Here is a 14,881-nt window from a genome sequence, read left to right as displayed (position 1 = left end):
ATGATTAAGGGTTACAACTTGCAAACAGATCTCCCATTATGACTTCCTTTGACTTTCTTTTTTTAAAGTGCTTTAGAGTTATGTAAATATTTCAATTGATTAGTGATAATACTGTGAATATTTTGACCTCATGTGAATACAAAGTCTTGTGCTTTTCTCTCTGAAAGCCCCCAAATGCAGTTGTTATATGACATTATCTTACATAAGCATGTTTTCTCTACACACCAGGAGCTTGATTAAGATCAGAACAATGGGGGGAAACGCATTAAAAAACATACCAGTCTTTATCCATTAAGATGTTTAAGCTGTCTTTTTAATGGACGCTGCCAATTTGGTAGTGCTTCACAAAAATCTGAAAGGCATGTAGTACCACTCTCTGACACTAGATGACAGGCTTGGTAACATAATAACTTTTCTCCTGATCTCCAGGTAAGCTTTCCTAATCAAGTTCATATAAACAATGTGGTTTCATAATAACTTTGCTCTTACTGCTTACAACAGATGATAAATCTGAGGAGGATGACATGGGTAATATGCACTCCTCTTAGACACAAGCCAAAAGTTTGTTGTATCTAAGAAAAGCTTTGGAGAAGCACAGAATACCTAAAAATTGTCAGGTTTACCATCTCAGAGTTTATTTCCAGTAAATATTTCTATGGTGTAAATCAACTGTGATTTGGTCGGGGTTTAAAGATCCATTCATGTGTGATAACAACACAAATATAAAGGTCATGACAGGTAACCCCACCTAACTAAGGCCTTGTTGTGGGTCAGGTTACAAAAACAGACAATCAATCAGGGGCAAACAGTGGCCATGATGTCATGCATATACTATGTCTGAAAACGGCCTAATTTAATGGCGTTAACTACAGAGAGTTGAAGGGCAATGAAAGAATTAATAGAATAAGGTGATTTGAAGCTTGCCACATGTTGTGTATAAGAGAGGAAAAAAGATTTATGCCTTATGGACAATCTATCTTTCACTTTGTCTTCAAGTTAAAGAACAACACAATATTTAAGACAAAAATAAATGAATTAAAGACTCAAAGTGAAGCGCTTGCAGAAGTCCCTCCTCTCCTTTTTCCAAAGAAATTCTTTTCAGCTTGTAGTTAGGTTTAAACATGCCCTCAAGGACAAAGAAGTCCAATTAAAAAAAAATTAGATCCATTCAGTCTGATGTCTTTCATTCATATTCACTCTTGTCAATGTGGCCAGGAAAGCATTAATATTGGCAACATGCCTTTAACCTATGCAATGCACATTTGGTGAATAAAACGAACATGAGTTACATCTTCTGACAGGAGCCATTAGAGAGGCATTCAGTAATGTTTTTGGACTTGATGCGATGAAAGGAAGGAGCATGTGTTGTGTTAAAATAAGACATTACCACTGAGAGCAGGGTTGGTAGATTCATCTTCCAAACAAAGTGCATGACTTAGAGAAATATGCCTTCTGTTTAGTAGATTGGTACACTCATCAGAAAGAAAAAGTGTGTGCATCTATTTGAGTTTTTGTTGTTACTCTGAATGCTCGACAATGACAATGATTTATTCTTTTATTATATTAATACATTGCATAATACAGATGCAGTAGTTTACATATCTAACCGCAGTTATTCACTGCAAGATAATGTGGTTAGGAAGTGCCTCTGCAAGTGTGATGCTTTATGTCAACAAAGCATTTATTCAAAAAACAGAGGTACTAAATTGCACTCTGTGGCCATCCTCCATATGACATCAGTTGGAAAGAATCACCATCACAACAAACAACCACATCATATGGATAGCCTGATACATTGTCAGGCCAGAAATTGGAGGGTTGCAACAACAGTAAAGATGAATCGGACAGGAAACGTCAAACTCCCTAGCGATGCTACCTAAAGGACGGAAGATGATGCATTTTGTTTGGCTAGGCACGCTCCATTCACCGGGGCGAGTCATGGAAAATCTCTTTGAGCGCCCATCCCACCCAGAGTTAGTGTGTATTTACACAACCCCCAGGCAACTCTGCACAGGCCGGCCCAGACAGACAAATGCATCCCAGACAGAGGGGACTCCACAGGCAGTACGCAGGGCTGGACGTTCACTCAAGTCAGCTTGCTGATGGGAAACATCAGTGACCTGATCACTATGGAATGATACTCTAAGGTAGAGGTGATGCCAAAGTTAAGGAGTCTGGTCCGTTCTTCGTCACCACCAGAGATTATGTTTGGGTGATTAGTGTCTGTATGCTCGCATGAGTGAACTGTCTGCTTCTGTGAGTCACTGTCTCCTTGTGTGTCAGCATGAGCTTCTACAAACAACAAGACAATATTACACAACTTATTTCCTGAATCATTTAGTATAAAACATGATCTTGCTCAGCTATATCCTTAAAGATTAAATCCAAAATCGTAATTATTTTCACTGAACAAAGTTCTAATAACCAGTTATTCATATTACAGTAGCAGGAATTTGGATTCAGATTTATTTGGGTTAGTTGATCCTCCATTATGGTCTGGCTGAAAAACAACTACTTGAAGGTATTGGCATTTAATTTGGTTCAGACATCTACAAACCTCAGACAACGAATAGTAATGACTCTGGATCTTGACATTTCCTCTGATGAAACCTTTACTTGTTCTGAATTGGTATGCCCTTTAAAGTGTGAAAAGTAGAGTAGGCTACAACTGATGGTTACTAACCAAGTGATTTAAACCATCATGCATTGTGGTGCAAAGGAAAAGTGTGGATGGACGAGAGGTGCACCACCAGTGTGCTACAGTGATGAAGTCATTGACTTTGAGACAGTGTCTGACAGTAGTGTTTGATCGTGCTGATAAGCTCACTTTACATTCGTCTGCAGAGAACTCTCTTGGTAGCTAAAGTATAAGGCATAATAAGGGCATAAGGTCTTCCCCAGTGTCTTTGCCAGTTTGTTTCTCTAACTCTTGCTCCTTGTGGCTATAGGCCTGTTGTCTTAGCTGCTGGCCTGACATTTTTTTAAATTTACATCTTCATATTTTCTTACCTGCTTGCACCCAATTCACAATGCCAAGCCTATTCTCTTTGTATTAATAAAAGTAAAAGTGTGCATCTGGGTCCTCTCTCTTTGTGATATCACAGATAAACTTTATATCTACTGCATATGAGCAAATAATAGCATGCTAACATTTTATCCTTAGACAGTGACTGTAAATATACCATCAATTGAACATAAGTTTTGTCTTTGTGTGCATGTAAGCATAGCTGATATGAGCATTTAGTTCATGGGAACACTTCTGCTAAAGTAGCTTTAGCCTGTTGGCCCTGATTGTCAGCTAACTCTCCAACTCCCAGCAGATTTATGTCCTTCTGTTAACAAATTCCATGAGCAGATTTGTAACTTAAATGACCAAACAAAAAGATGCACTGTATGTTGTCCTTGTTGTAGGATATAATAGAAGCATTCATAGAGCATGCAGAGCATTCTGCGGCTTCCCCAACACTTCATTTAGCTTCCTCACAGATTTCACTGCTTCTTAGCCTTCCTTCCCTGATGTGTGAGTGAAAGACCACTTCCACTCTGTTCCAGCTCTTTTGTAGCTGTTTCCAATGTGCTGAAAGGGCATCATTGGAAAAGGCTTCAACTGTACAAGCTCTTAAAGTGTGATCGATTTATCCAGCCTGGTCTAAGATTGTTTCTTGACTCATCACTTCTGTGCTTCATGTCTTCAGCCTCTCACTTGGCAAGTGAGTCAGCCAGGATCTGGGGTTCTCTTAAGCTGTGTGTCTATGTGTGTATGTGTATGCTACAGAGGGAGTGAGAGAATGATTCATAGCAGACAGACTAAACTTCAACGGTCTCGCACGCGCACACACACACACACACACACACACACACACACACACACACACACACACACACACACACACACACACACACACACACACACACACACAGTCACACACACACACACAGTAGCTAACCGTGTACAAATGCTAGTATGACTTCTCTCAGTAGGTGCTCGCATAGTTTTCCACTCATTTTTCACCAGGGTCAGTTTTGTTACCCCAGACTCAGCTGTCACACATTTCCTCAACCTCACTGACCAATTAGAGTAATCAGAAACAGGTGCCAACATTTTTACGGCATGGCTTCCTACTATATGTGTACGTGCGAGTGAGTTTGCAGTGTATGCAGACACAAGACCCTGTTGGAAAGACAAAAAAAGAAGAGAGGAAATCGAAGCAATACTGTTTATATGTGTTAAAGGCAGAGAGAGCGAGAGAGAGAGAGAGAGAGAGAGAGAGAGAGAGAGAGAGAGAGAGAGAGAGAGAGAGAGAGACCTATAAAAGCAACACGTGTGTTTGCAAAGTCACATGTGATTGACATGAGATTATTTTGTGTATAAACCACAGAAAAGAGTCAGAGTTCCTGCAGTCTGATTTGGACCCAAACAGTGTGATCAACTGCTTTGATTACTCGGCACAGAGGAAACACGCAGGTGGACTCAAACGAAAAGTGACGTGAGGGTTCATGCAGTAGCAAGGATCACAGGATTGATGAATGGAGGGAGCTGAGAAAATAAACGCTCCTGCTCTGTTATTCCACTGACGTATGGCTCGATGATAATGAGCACTTAAATGGTGGACCTGAATGCTGCTGGAAATACTGGGGGTCACAGTTGAGATGGAGTGTAAGCAGTAAGATATCAGTAATACACCAGCCATGTGCAATTTGTATTCCAACTTTGTACAGTATGTACTTTATGCCTGTGCTGTTTTTGAAGTCAGTATACTATATACTTTACGAGATTATACCTTTTTTATGATTTTATTTGAGGGGATATCAAAATTTAAGAAAAAAAAAAAATCCAAATGACATCATCAGGGTGTTTAATCTACTGGGACCTAAAGACTATACATTTATTGAAGAAAGTTCATATTTAAAAATGAGGAATTGAAAGTTAGTAGACATACTGTACTTACCTTTACCTTTCTTTTTAGTGTGTGTATTGCAAGTGAAATACAGAATTATTTGAGTACTTCTTTCTGATTAAAAAAACCTCAGTGTTGGTGCTTTATATATTTCTGTTACACAATAAAGTCACATGAAACAAAAGACATTTACATTTATTTCAAGGACACATCCCTGACCATATCTTTTGAATAGAAAAATAGAAACCATCTTTTTTCAGACAAGGTTGTTTCATTAGAATCTGTTTAAACTTTAGACATGACAAATTGTTGAAATTTGGTCACAGTAGATTAAACAAAGTGCTAGAATAAAAAAAGGCAGCACCAGGCTCATACAGTCTAGAAACTGAAAATTATTAGGCAAGACTTCAAATTATGGTCACAATATTCAAGATTTAGTAGTTGCTTATATGCTTATTAGTAGCCTAATGGCTGCTTATTAGTCTTTATTAAGCCTTTTTAAGTACCTTACTCTATCTGACCATAGTCTATAGCTCATAGCCATTAACTAACACATTGCCCTCAATACATGAATTATCATCTTAATAAACTCTCTTCTACCTGATAAGGGCCACACTAAGCAAAGCATATTAAAAATGTATGCTCAACAACGTCCTAACTTACTACCCATAAGCAGTTATTAGGGCAAACTCTTAGTTAATGCCCTAAAAGATCACTGCATTAAATGTGGGACATTTTAAATACCACTGTGCAAAAGCCTGTTTATCTTTCTATCTCCCTGTCCACAGTGCTGTCTGGTCCCATCGGTCCTGTGAGTTCGGCAGAGCTGATCTTGTTGTCTAAATATTTCCTCACAGTTTAAGGAGTTTTGCAGGAGGGCAGATGGTATAAAACTCAGCAGCATAATATTTCCGTTCATCTGCTGGGCTGCGGGCCACTTAAGGCCCACGACAAAATATTGAGAGGCAGTTATAGGGAAGCTCCCCTGGTCAGACACAGGCAAGATAGTCAAAGCTAACCCTTCAAGGTGTAAACTGTTGCCACCCCATTACCATTAATGAGCGTGGATGTGTGTGTGTGTTACTAGGTTCAGTGGCATTCAGTCATGAGATGTTATGTCCCCAAATCATAAATCCAGATGATAAAGGCACCAATATGTATGCTTGTTTTTTCAGAGTTTATAATGGTATTATTAACTGCATTAAAGGCTAACGTCTGAAATTCAAACTTTTCACAATCCTAGTGATGGCTTGTAAACTTTACAGCCTGCCCCTGTCTGTGAGGCGACACCTTCTGTCACGTAGACATCTAGCCGAAACAGCAAGAAAACAGTCGTCTCTTTAAAAAGCAAACACATCACCTTTGGTGTTGTGAGCTAAAGTTAGCATCCAGTTGTCTCTTTACAGAGAGGCCTTATCACTTCTATAATTATCTCTGTCTTTTCTGTGTCAATAAAATGGATGCATTTTCAGCTCGAAAAACTTGATTAGATTCTGACTGATCTCAGGTTATAACTATTTTGTGTCATTTTATATTTTAGCCATAATAAGGATAATTTACTTGACATTCCTTTTCCTTTTCAATTCTGAGTATTAATCACATTTGAGCACTGATAATATTTTTTTCTTAAAACTGTGCTGTTGCCTGGTGACATTGCGCTCTGTTCTTCAGCTCCAGACAGCATCTGTATGTACATGTTCTGTATCAATAAGTGAACACACTCCACCCATGAGGCTGTTGACACATCAAACACCTCAGGGAAACACACCCAATCTGCTTCTGATTTTTACACTTAAATCAACCCGTCAATTAAGTGGTGTTTGGAGACAAGCTGAGCTCTTGCTGCAGCAGACAGACAGAAAAGGAATGTCTGTAAGGACAACATATGTGACGAGCTGGAAGTGAACCAAACAGACACTGATGGACTGCAGGCTGCAAAGCACAAAATATGCATTCAATAGTTTGTTAGTGCTGCTGCGCCACACACACCTCAGTTCAAATACCTTCAAGACAAACAGTACATAAGACTTGTACGATATGCACTATATAAATGTCAAACTGTGTGTGCCTTAAATGGACCTAGCACATTCCTGGAACGTGAAAAGACATTGGTTTTCCATTTCGATATGCTCAGGTCTTGTCGTTGGTTGCAGAATTCAACAAGTCTGCATTCTTTTATAAAAGGTTTTTAGTTCTCTTTGGAGGCTGGCAATAACTCCTGATGTTTTTAAAAGATGAAATGCTGACATAAAGGACAAACCATAGAGATCTCAATGGAACAGAAACATTGGCAACCACTTTACTATTGATTAAAATACAATTACCTACAATGTGAAGTACATGATTTCCACAGAATAGGCTACAACTTAAAAGACTAATAAAACCAATTTTATTAATAATAAAAGGTTGTTCCCAGTCAGTCCATAGCTGATATCTGCCTGTACAATCGGCCTGTGAGGCGGGATCTATAGGAAAGAGTTAAATGGAGTCCTTTCTGTTGGATTCAGCTTTGTATTTAACAGATGGGTATAAGTGTGATCTCAATTTTCCTTCAGCAAGAGAATAAATGAGCTTAGTGTTTTGACTCAACATTCAGCATTTAGATGTTACATCTATGGTTTCGAAATGAAATCCAAATGGTGGAAATAGAGGCGACAAATATAATTGACATTCGTCTCTATGCATGCTCGTTAGCTGTCCCATGCTCTGCTCTGTTGCCTGTTGTGATGACCCCTCTCTTAAATTAGGGCCATCTATCTTCCTGTTCCCAGGATGGATGGTCCCAGGTTTACTATAGAACTGTAACCTCTCAGTGCCCTCATCCCCTGCATCTTAGTGACCTGTCTGCTGAAGTCTTTACTGACACAAGTGACAGCCAGGTTGTTCTTGTTCCCTTCTGACTCTTCCTGATCTCCTCACACCATACCATACACTGTAAAGCTGCTTCTGCTGTTGAATTATTGTTTGCACTCTGGAATTTCTCTTGTCTGTCAGCTCACTTCCAACATCTGAGGTCCATATGAAGCCGACTGGTCATCTGCTGCCATGGATCTTATCCAGCACCAGTGTTGTGTAGTAGCCTGTGTACCTGGAAGCGCATCCAACTAGTACACCCATGTGCACATATTTTATTCACTGCACACTGTATATAAATACACACAGACATAAGAACACAGTGAGAGGATATTTCATTTGTAATAAGAGAAGTGGAAATTCTTTCAGCCCAGTGCTTGGACACAAGATATCTATGACTGTATTCTAATGTTGTTACTGTAGCATAAAGTGATGGTGGGTTTGTGACTCATATACTCGACTGTTATATTAAATCATTCGTCAGAGAAACAGTAGATGTAGTCTATTTCATATGTATGTAATTTGATTCTGGTTCTTGAGTATTAAAATAAAAAAAATGGATAACAAAAGGCCCAAACAGATACTAAATGTACATAAAGTGTTGGCTAACATAATGACTTATACATCTATCTTCTTTTGCTTCTATTGTAAGAAAAAATCCACCAACCAGCTCACAGAAACTTAACAGTAAATATGTTTTGATAAGAGAAAAAAGACTGGTGTGCACATCCAAGCAAATTGCATACAGGTGCAGGACAAAAAAGATATAAACTGCAGAAAAAAGGGAAAGGTCTGCACACTGTTCAGCTCCCAATGAGCAACTCTATTAAGGGCAACGTTTCGATCCAAAGGATCTTCTTCAATATGTTTTGATAACCACAGAGTTAAAATTCCAAGCTGAGATTTTACAGAACTGTGTGATAGCTTGGGAAAAACACAGATGCTTATGGCATTTACATACCGCCATTTAAAGGTGGAATACTTACATCCTTGTTAAGTCTTGCGTGAAATGTGTAGTGCACAATTGCAGAAATTGTGGGGCAAATTCGCTCCTAGTTTTTAGTTTGATTTGATTAGATCAATTACTTTCCACATGTTCTACAATAGCAATTTGTTTTCAAGTGAAACAGAATTCAAGCAGGGTACTTAGAGAGCACAAATCTCGAACAAGACCGATAGTTTTATTGTTCATCTTTTTAAAATACACAAGTGAAACCCCTTCATATGTCTGCAGGCCTACATACTCTCACAAAACCAAATAATTTATAGCATAAAAAATTCACAATACTTGTAAATGCTTGAAAACACTCTGTAGCTCATTTGCACAAATAAGAAATACTATGAAATTAGACACATCATGAACAAAGTGCTCTGAATTCAGGAAAAAGTGTTTGTTCATAAGGGGGAAACTGATTTGTTTTTAACTCTAATACACTATAATTTAGACACTGATGTCACAATTTGGTCAACATTATTGCAAGTTAGTGAGCCAAATCAGAATCCAACCCCAAATGGCTTGTACGTGAGTCGGATCTGATCCCAAATGTAATGAATTCTTTATTGGTCAATGATCCACCCATCCACCAAGTTCCATGATTACTGGCCAGTTGTTTTTCTGTAGCCATGCTGACAAACAAAAGGCAATAATAACATCAACTGTGTTGCAGCGGAATGCTCTAAATCTGTTTGTCAGAAATTCCTGATATCCTTAAAACTAAATCACAACTTACTTTGTACAACAAATTTTTGCCTCACTCTTTGCTCTCTATTATGGTCTTTAAATAATTTGAACACCATACTGTATGTTCAATACTGAGCTTAGCATATTACCAAGAGAGAGTTTTTGCAGGGACTAAGACATCTGATATTGTTTAATCTGTACACTTTGGAGTTGATGGTAGGTTGATTATATTACCTTTAGACAGGGCCAATCTCAATACCCATCAGCTATTACCTGGAGAGATTACACATCTGTGACAGCCAACTCTCTAAGGCTTCCAGTTTAGCCAGTAATTATCATTAGTGACTTGCTGTCCGAACTTGCACGCAAGCATCTGTTTAAAAGGATTAAAATGTCATCAGAGGATGGTCGATGGCCAATATGACAGATTGCATTTTGTCTGTTTTGCTCTCCAACTAGACTGTTTACCTATATTCAGCCAAAGCCAGCAGAATTGCTAGTATATGGTACCAATTTGACTACAGACAACCTAATGCTTTCTCATATCAAAAATTGTGCCACATGCTTACAGATGTTTCACTTTTGTTTTTGTAGAATCTGTAAGTAGATATTAGACAGAGCCAAGCTAGCTGCTTCATTTCCAGTCTTTGTGCTAAGCTAGGCTACTGCTGGCTTCAGCTTCATATTTACCGTATAACATGTGAGTCAGATAAATCCTAACAAAAAGGGGAGTGGGCATATTTCCCAGCATGTAGAGCTCTTTCCTATATGTATGGCTATTTAATCATTCATGTTTAAGGTTATCTTGTAAAATGTAACCTGTGTGAGCCCAGATTTCTGAATTCAAGCTGGTGACACGCAGATGCGTGTAACTAGATGAATGTCAGGAAAGTGTGACTGAAATAGAACAGACATGCTGAGCTAACCTCCTAAAATATTCCAAAGTTAGAAAAAAACAATTTCCATTTTCTTTTCTGTGTTGTATCATTGTAAGTTCTCTCCTCCTTGTTCCCATTTAAACTATGCACCATACATAAGGCAGAAACATCTACTGGATGGAGACAAATGGAGTGAAGTCAGTCTGAACCCCCTAAAATGCTGAGGCAGGAAACAAGGGGTGAAACGTAATGCCTCTGACCTAAATAGATTTTACAGCCACTTCTTTCACGCTGGGGGAGCCAGCATATGCAGAAAACATCAAGAAGAGGTGATCAACGGCAGACATTATTTTCCTCTTTGCAGAGTTGGGCAATGAAGTACAGTTGGTTTATGCTCAATGCTATGCAGGCTGCAGCTTGCACACACTGAAGTGAATGGGCAGAAGCTGTGAGAGCTGGTCCTGCCAAGTCTTACATAACCCTGCCCAGACAGGCTGAACTCCAGCTAGCCTGCAACAAAAGCCCAGCCCAGTCCTTTTTCATCCAGGTAACATATGCAGATGTTTCTTAGAGTGTTAACTTTGAAGGAGCCGGTAAATTACAGATTAAATGGCAGGAAGGTAAAAGGGGGAAAAAAGGACAAAGACAAAACGTAGAGTTGAGGATGGATGGGAGAGAAACGTGAGGCTGTAGAAGATAGTAAAGAGTGATTGACTGTTTTGCATGGTACAAATCTTTGGGTTGTCTAGACTTCACCTGATGTATGATGGAGGTCCAGACCACTAAACCCCAGGGCAACTAGTAATGGACATCCATCTGTGTCAGAAACCACCATCTCCCTGTCTCGGGCCTCTTTCCAGGAGACGCTTCGGAGCCTCCATGCTGAACTTTAGAAGCTGCTGAGATAAAGTCATGGAAACTCTGGGCCCCAAAGCTTGTAATTGCTTAATTGGACAGCATGGCTCCCTCAACTATTTCTCTCGTCTTTCTTTTCCTATCTAGCTGCATGCATTGATGAGAACATAAACCAGAGAGCTCAGACCGAGAGGTGTGCATGTGTTCATGTGCTTGCATGTGAATACCAGTGATTGTTAGAGCTGAACTGAAGCCAGCCTGTGATTTGTGGTTCTCTGATTTGGAGCCATTTTTTCCACATCAGACTACAAGACTCATGTGCCACTAGCTTGTCATGGAGGATCCAATTGGTAGGGGGTTAGAGATGTGTTTTTGGGTGGATGATTTGTGTCTTGTCCCTGGTGAGTCAGCTTCTCCACCCACTTACAAGCAGTAAAAATGAAACATTTGGTTTTAATGAGCATATAGTGAGAAAGAGATCAGAAAAGTTTCACCTTAATTGTCTGTCTTCATTGGCAGTGATTACTACAAGTGTCACAGGCATTTAATCTCTATGCATCGTCTTGTAAACCAGTCAAATTATCATGCTTTACTGATCTTTGTAATAATAATCTCTAATATATGCCAAATGGGATCAAAAGTGTACCATATTACCACTTAACTATTTGGTTTTACTAACCCACAGAGAGATATTTGTCCCTATATAAGCCTACTGTATACCTTGAACTACAGAACATGGGTCATTCACAGCTCTCAAGGGCCATTCTTGTGCTGCATTTACAGTAATCTTAACATCAGCACTTGCATTTCTGGTGGAACACCCAGGTAGGGTTCTTTCTGGTCTAGTCGTTATGCCTCTTGAGCACTGAAGTGCTATGAAAGTCAGTAGACCCTGAAACTCTAGAGGGCCCAGGATAGAACCATTCTAATACCACAGACAAGTAAGGAGGCAGAACAGAGAATGGGGGAAATATTCAGTATCATTGTTTGATACTTCATGCTATGGGATGACTTGTGACTGACTCAATGTGTCAGGTTTGCCAAGAGGTATGGTTTCTATTGTATCCTCTGTATGTCTAAATGTTTAAAGGGTTGACAATTTCTATAATCAGTAAGCGGGGCATTGCAAAAATCAGAAGGCTTTTACTATGGATATAGTTCTTATTTCTTCCTATAGATAAAAAAAATCTCCCTGTTGTGATTCCTCTGAGTCTCCTTCAGTCCCACGAGGCTCGTACAAGTCTTTGGCTGTCAGATGACACAAGCAACAAACCCATTCATCACTATACCTCAGGTCCTGAGCTGTTGAACAGATGGACAACAAGTCAAAGGATTTCCTCTTGTCCTAAATTTCTGCCATCCCTTTCAGGGCTCAAAAGACTTATGACACACGTCATTGCTGATGTCATTATTGTGTAAAGCTTTAAACAACAGATTGAAAAACCTGCTGCAGACAGAGAACAGGCCTTCCTCGGTCTTGTACGACTCAATTTCACTGAAAATATTTAGATTTTAAGTCCCTGTGGTCTTGACTTGTCTGCATCATAAATAACAGTCATATCTCAATGTTTTTGTTGGGATTTGTATGCATTTTAATATATTTCACCACATGCACTGGTTATTTCATTAACTCACCCTTGTCATTCTAAGCACAGGACTGGAAGAACCTTAATGGGCTCGATGGAGTTGTAACTAAAAACCATAAAATCTCAATTACTGTAGAAGTCGCTCAACAAGACAGGGATAATAAGGCTTTTGGATTTCAAATAGGTAAAGACACGTTTAACATCATCATGCTGCAGATTGTAAAGCTCAAACCTTTTTTTCCCCAAGAAAAGCCAAGACAACATTATTCTTGGTAAAATAGTGTCCCATTGCATTTCCAACATTTCCAAAATGAGACGCCTACTACTGACACATTAAGATCTCTTCTGGGAAGCAAGGATGTCAAAATGATCAAAAATTATTGCATCTATGGAATAAAATCATCACATTAAATCATCCATAAAATATAAAACAAGGGGAACCTCACTTTTACTAAGACAGAAGTGACTCATATAGAGACTTTTATTGCTTCTCTTCCAAAGTGGTATTCTCTTATAGAAGCCAGACTAAACAGACACAGCTCAGCATCTTCAAACCCAAACAGGGTGCTTGAGCCATAGTATGAGTGTGTTTTTGTGTGTATGAGTGACTAACAGCTCAAGTGGGCTAATACAATTGTCAGTCTCATTGGAATGATAGGACGATGGTGGGCGGTCAGATTGATGGATGAGACTTCACAGTGAATCAAACAACTCGAAACAAACCACTTTGTGCACCCGTAAACTAGTAAATCCCTTCAGAAAATGTAATTAAAAGTATATTCTCTGTTTATTTGATACTCTTTGATAGTCAAAAGAAGAGTCTTTGGCTGTTGTGCAACCTTTACTAATTTACAAACAATTTCTAACATAGTCAAGAGCCCAACTAAGGGTAAAAGTTCATTCTTGATGTTTAATTCAACATTTATGTAAGCAATGTGATCAGAAACTCCATTTAGTATCTGTTCCAGAGCAATCACATCATGATTCTTATCTGCATATGGACTACATCATGGAATTCCAGAAGCTCAATTTTATTTATATACTTTTTGACCACTTAATAACAGCCCAGTTAAAGCCGCTCCATAGCAGCTACTAAGTGGACCCTGTGGTTTTCACAAATAGTTATTCATGCTGATTCTGAGGCTATCACAATAATGCTGCTCTGTACAAATAATGAGTGTGCTGGCAGAAATGGTACCCATTCATACATTGATTTATTGGATGGTCTTTTTAGGTCTATGGTTTCTCAAAACTGCAACAAGGACCCAAACAGGATGTTTCTGCATTAAAATGTGAAAAATTAATACTTTACATCTCTGTATTTGAAGTTTGTGACACTTCTCCCAACTACTGTTTCACAAAACCATTTGATCATTTAAGTATGTAAACACCTTGTTGAGACTCAAATGAAGACCTTCAGTAAGAAAATCAATTGAAAATGTTCTTCCTTTTATTGGCTGCACCTCTTTTCCTTATTGGATAGTGTAATAGTTCGACAGTAAAGAAGAGGAGGATCAGACATGGCAAATGATTCCAGCTGGAATTAAAGTTACACAATTCAAATTTAAAAAGCATGAAACCATTAAGACATCCTTTGTTTCACTCCATGCTTTGCCACTATAAGTCCTTCCTGTAAATCAATGGGTCATTTTTCCAGACTGTCTATTTCCCCCCACACATTCTTTATTTCTAAATTTCAGACCCTCTAACTTCTGTTTAAACTGGGTTTACTGATTTATTTCTGTTTTTTCAATCCTGTTGACAGAGTAAAGTGAATTTTGTTTCACTCCAACAGGAAATATCGTATCAAATGAAATGACAGCAGATACAAAACAACATATGTTTCGTGTGCTGCATGACAGCGTAGGATAACAGTACTTTTGATAAATTTTCCAGACTGTGTGCACTATCCAAACCTCAAGATCTGGAAATGGTCTATCTATTTTCCACGTCTCACTTTTCAGACCAGTTGCTGAATTCTGTCTGTAGTTTACCCGTTGCCGTTTTACAAACTAGGTCTACTTAAGTTTAAATGCATTCTGTATTAAATAAATCCGTAAATGAAATGTTATACAACAGCATCTTTATGGGCTTGACATTCCCTACAAATATAGGCTCTATTAGGGCCAA

Source organism: Labrus bergylta, chromosome 18 (assembly GCF_963930695.1).
Source record: "Labrus bergylta chromosome 18, fLabBer1.1, whole genome shotgun sequence".
Classification (NCBI taxonomy): Eukaryota; Metazoa; Chordata; class Actinopteri; order Labriformes; family Labridae; genus Labrus; species Labrus bergylta.
This window is presented reverse-complemented; position numbering follows the sequence as displayed.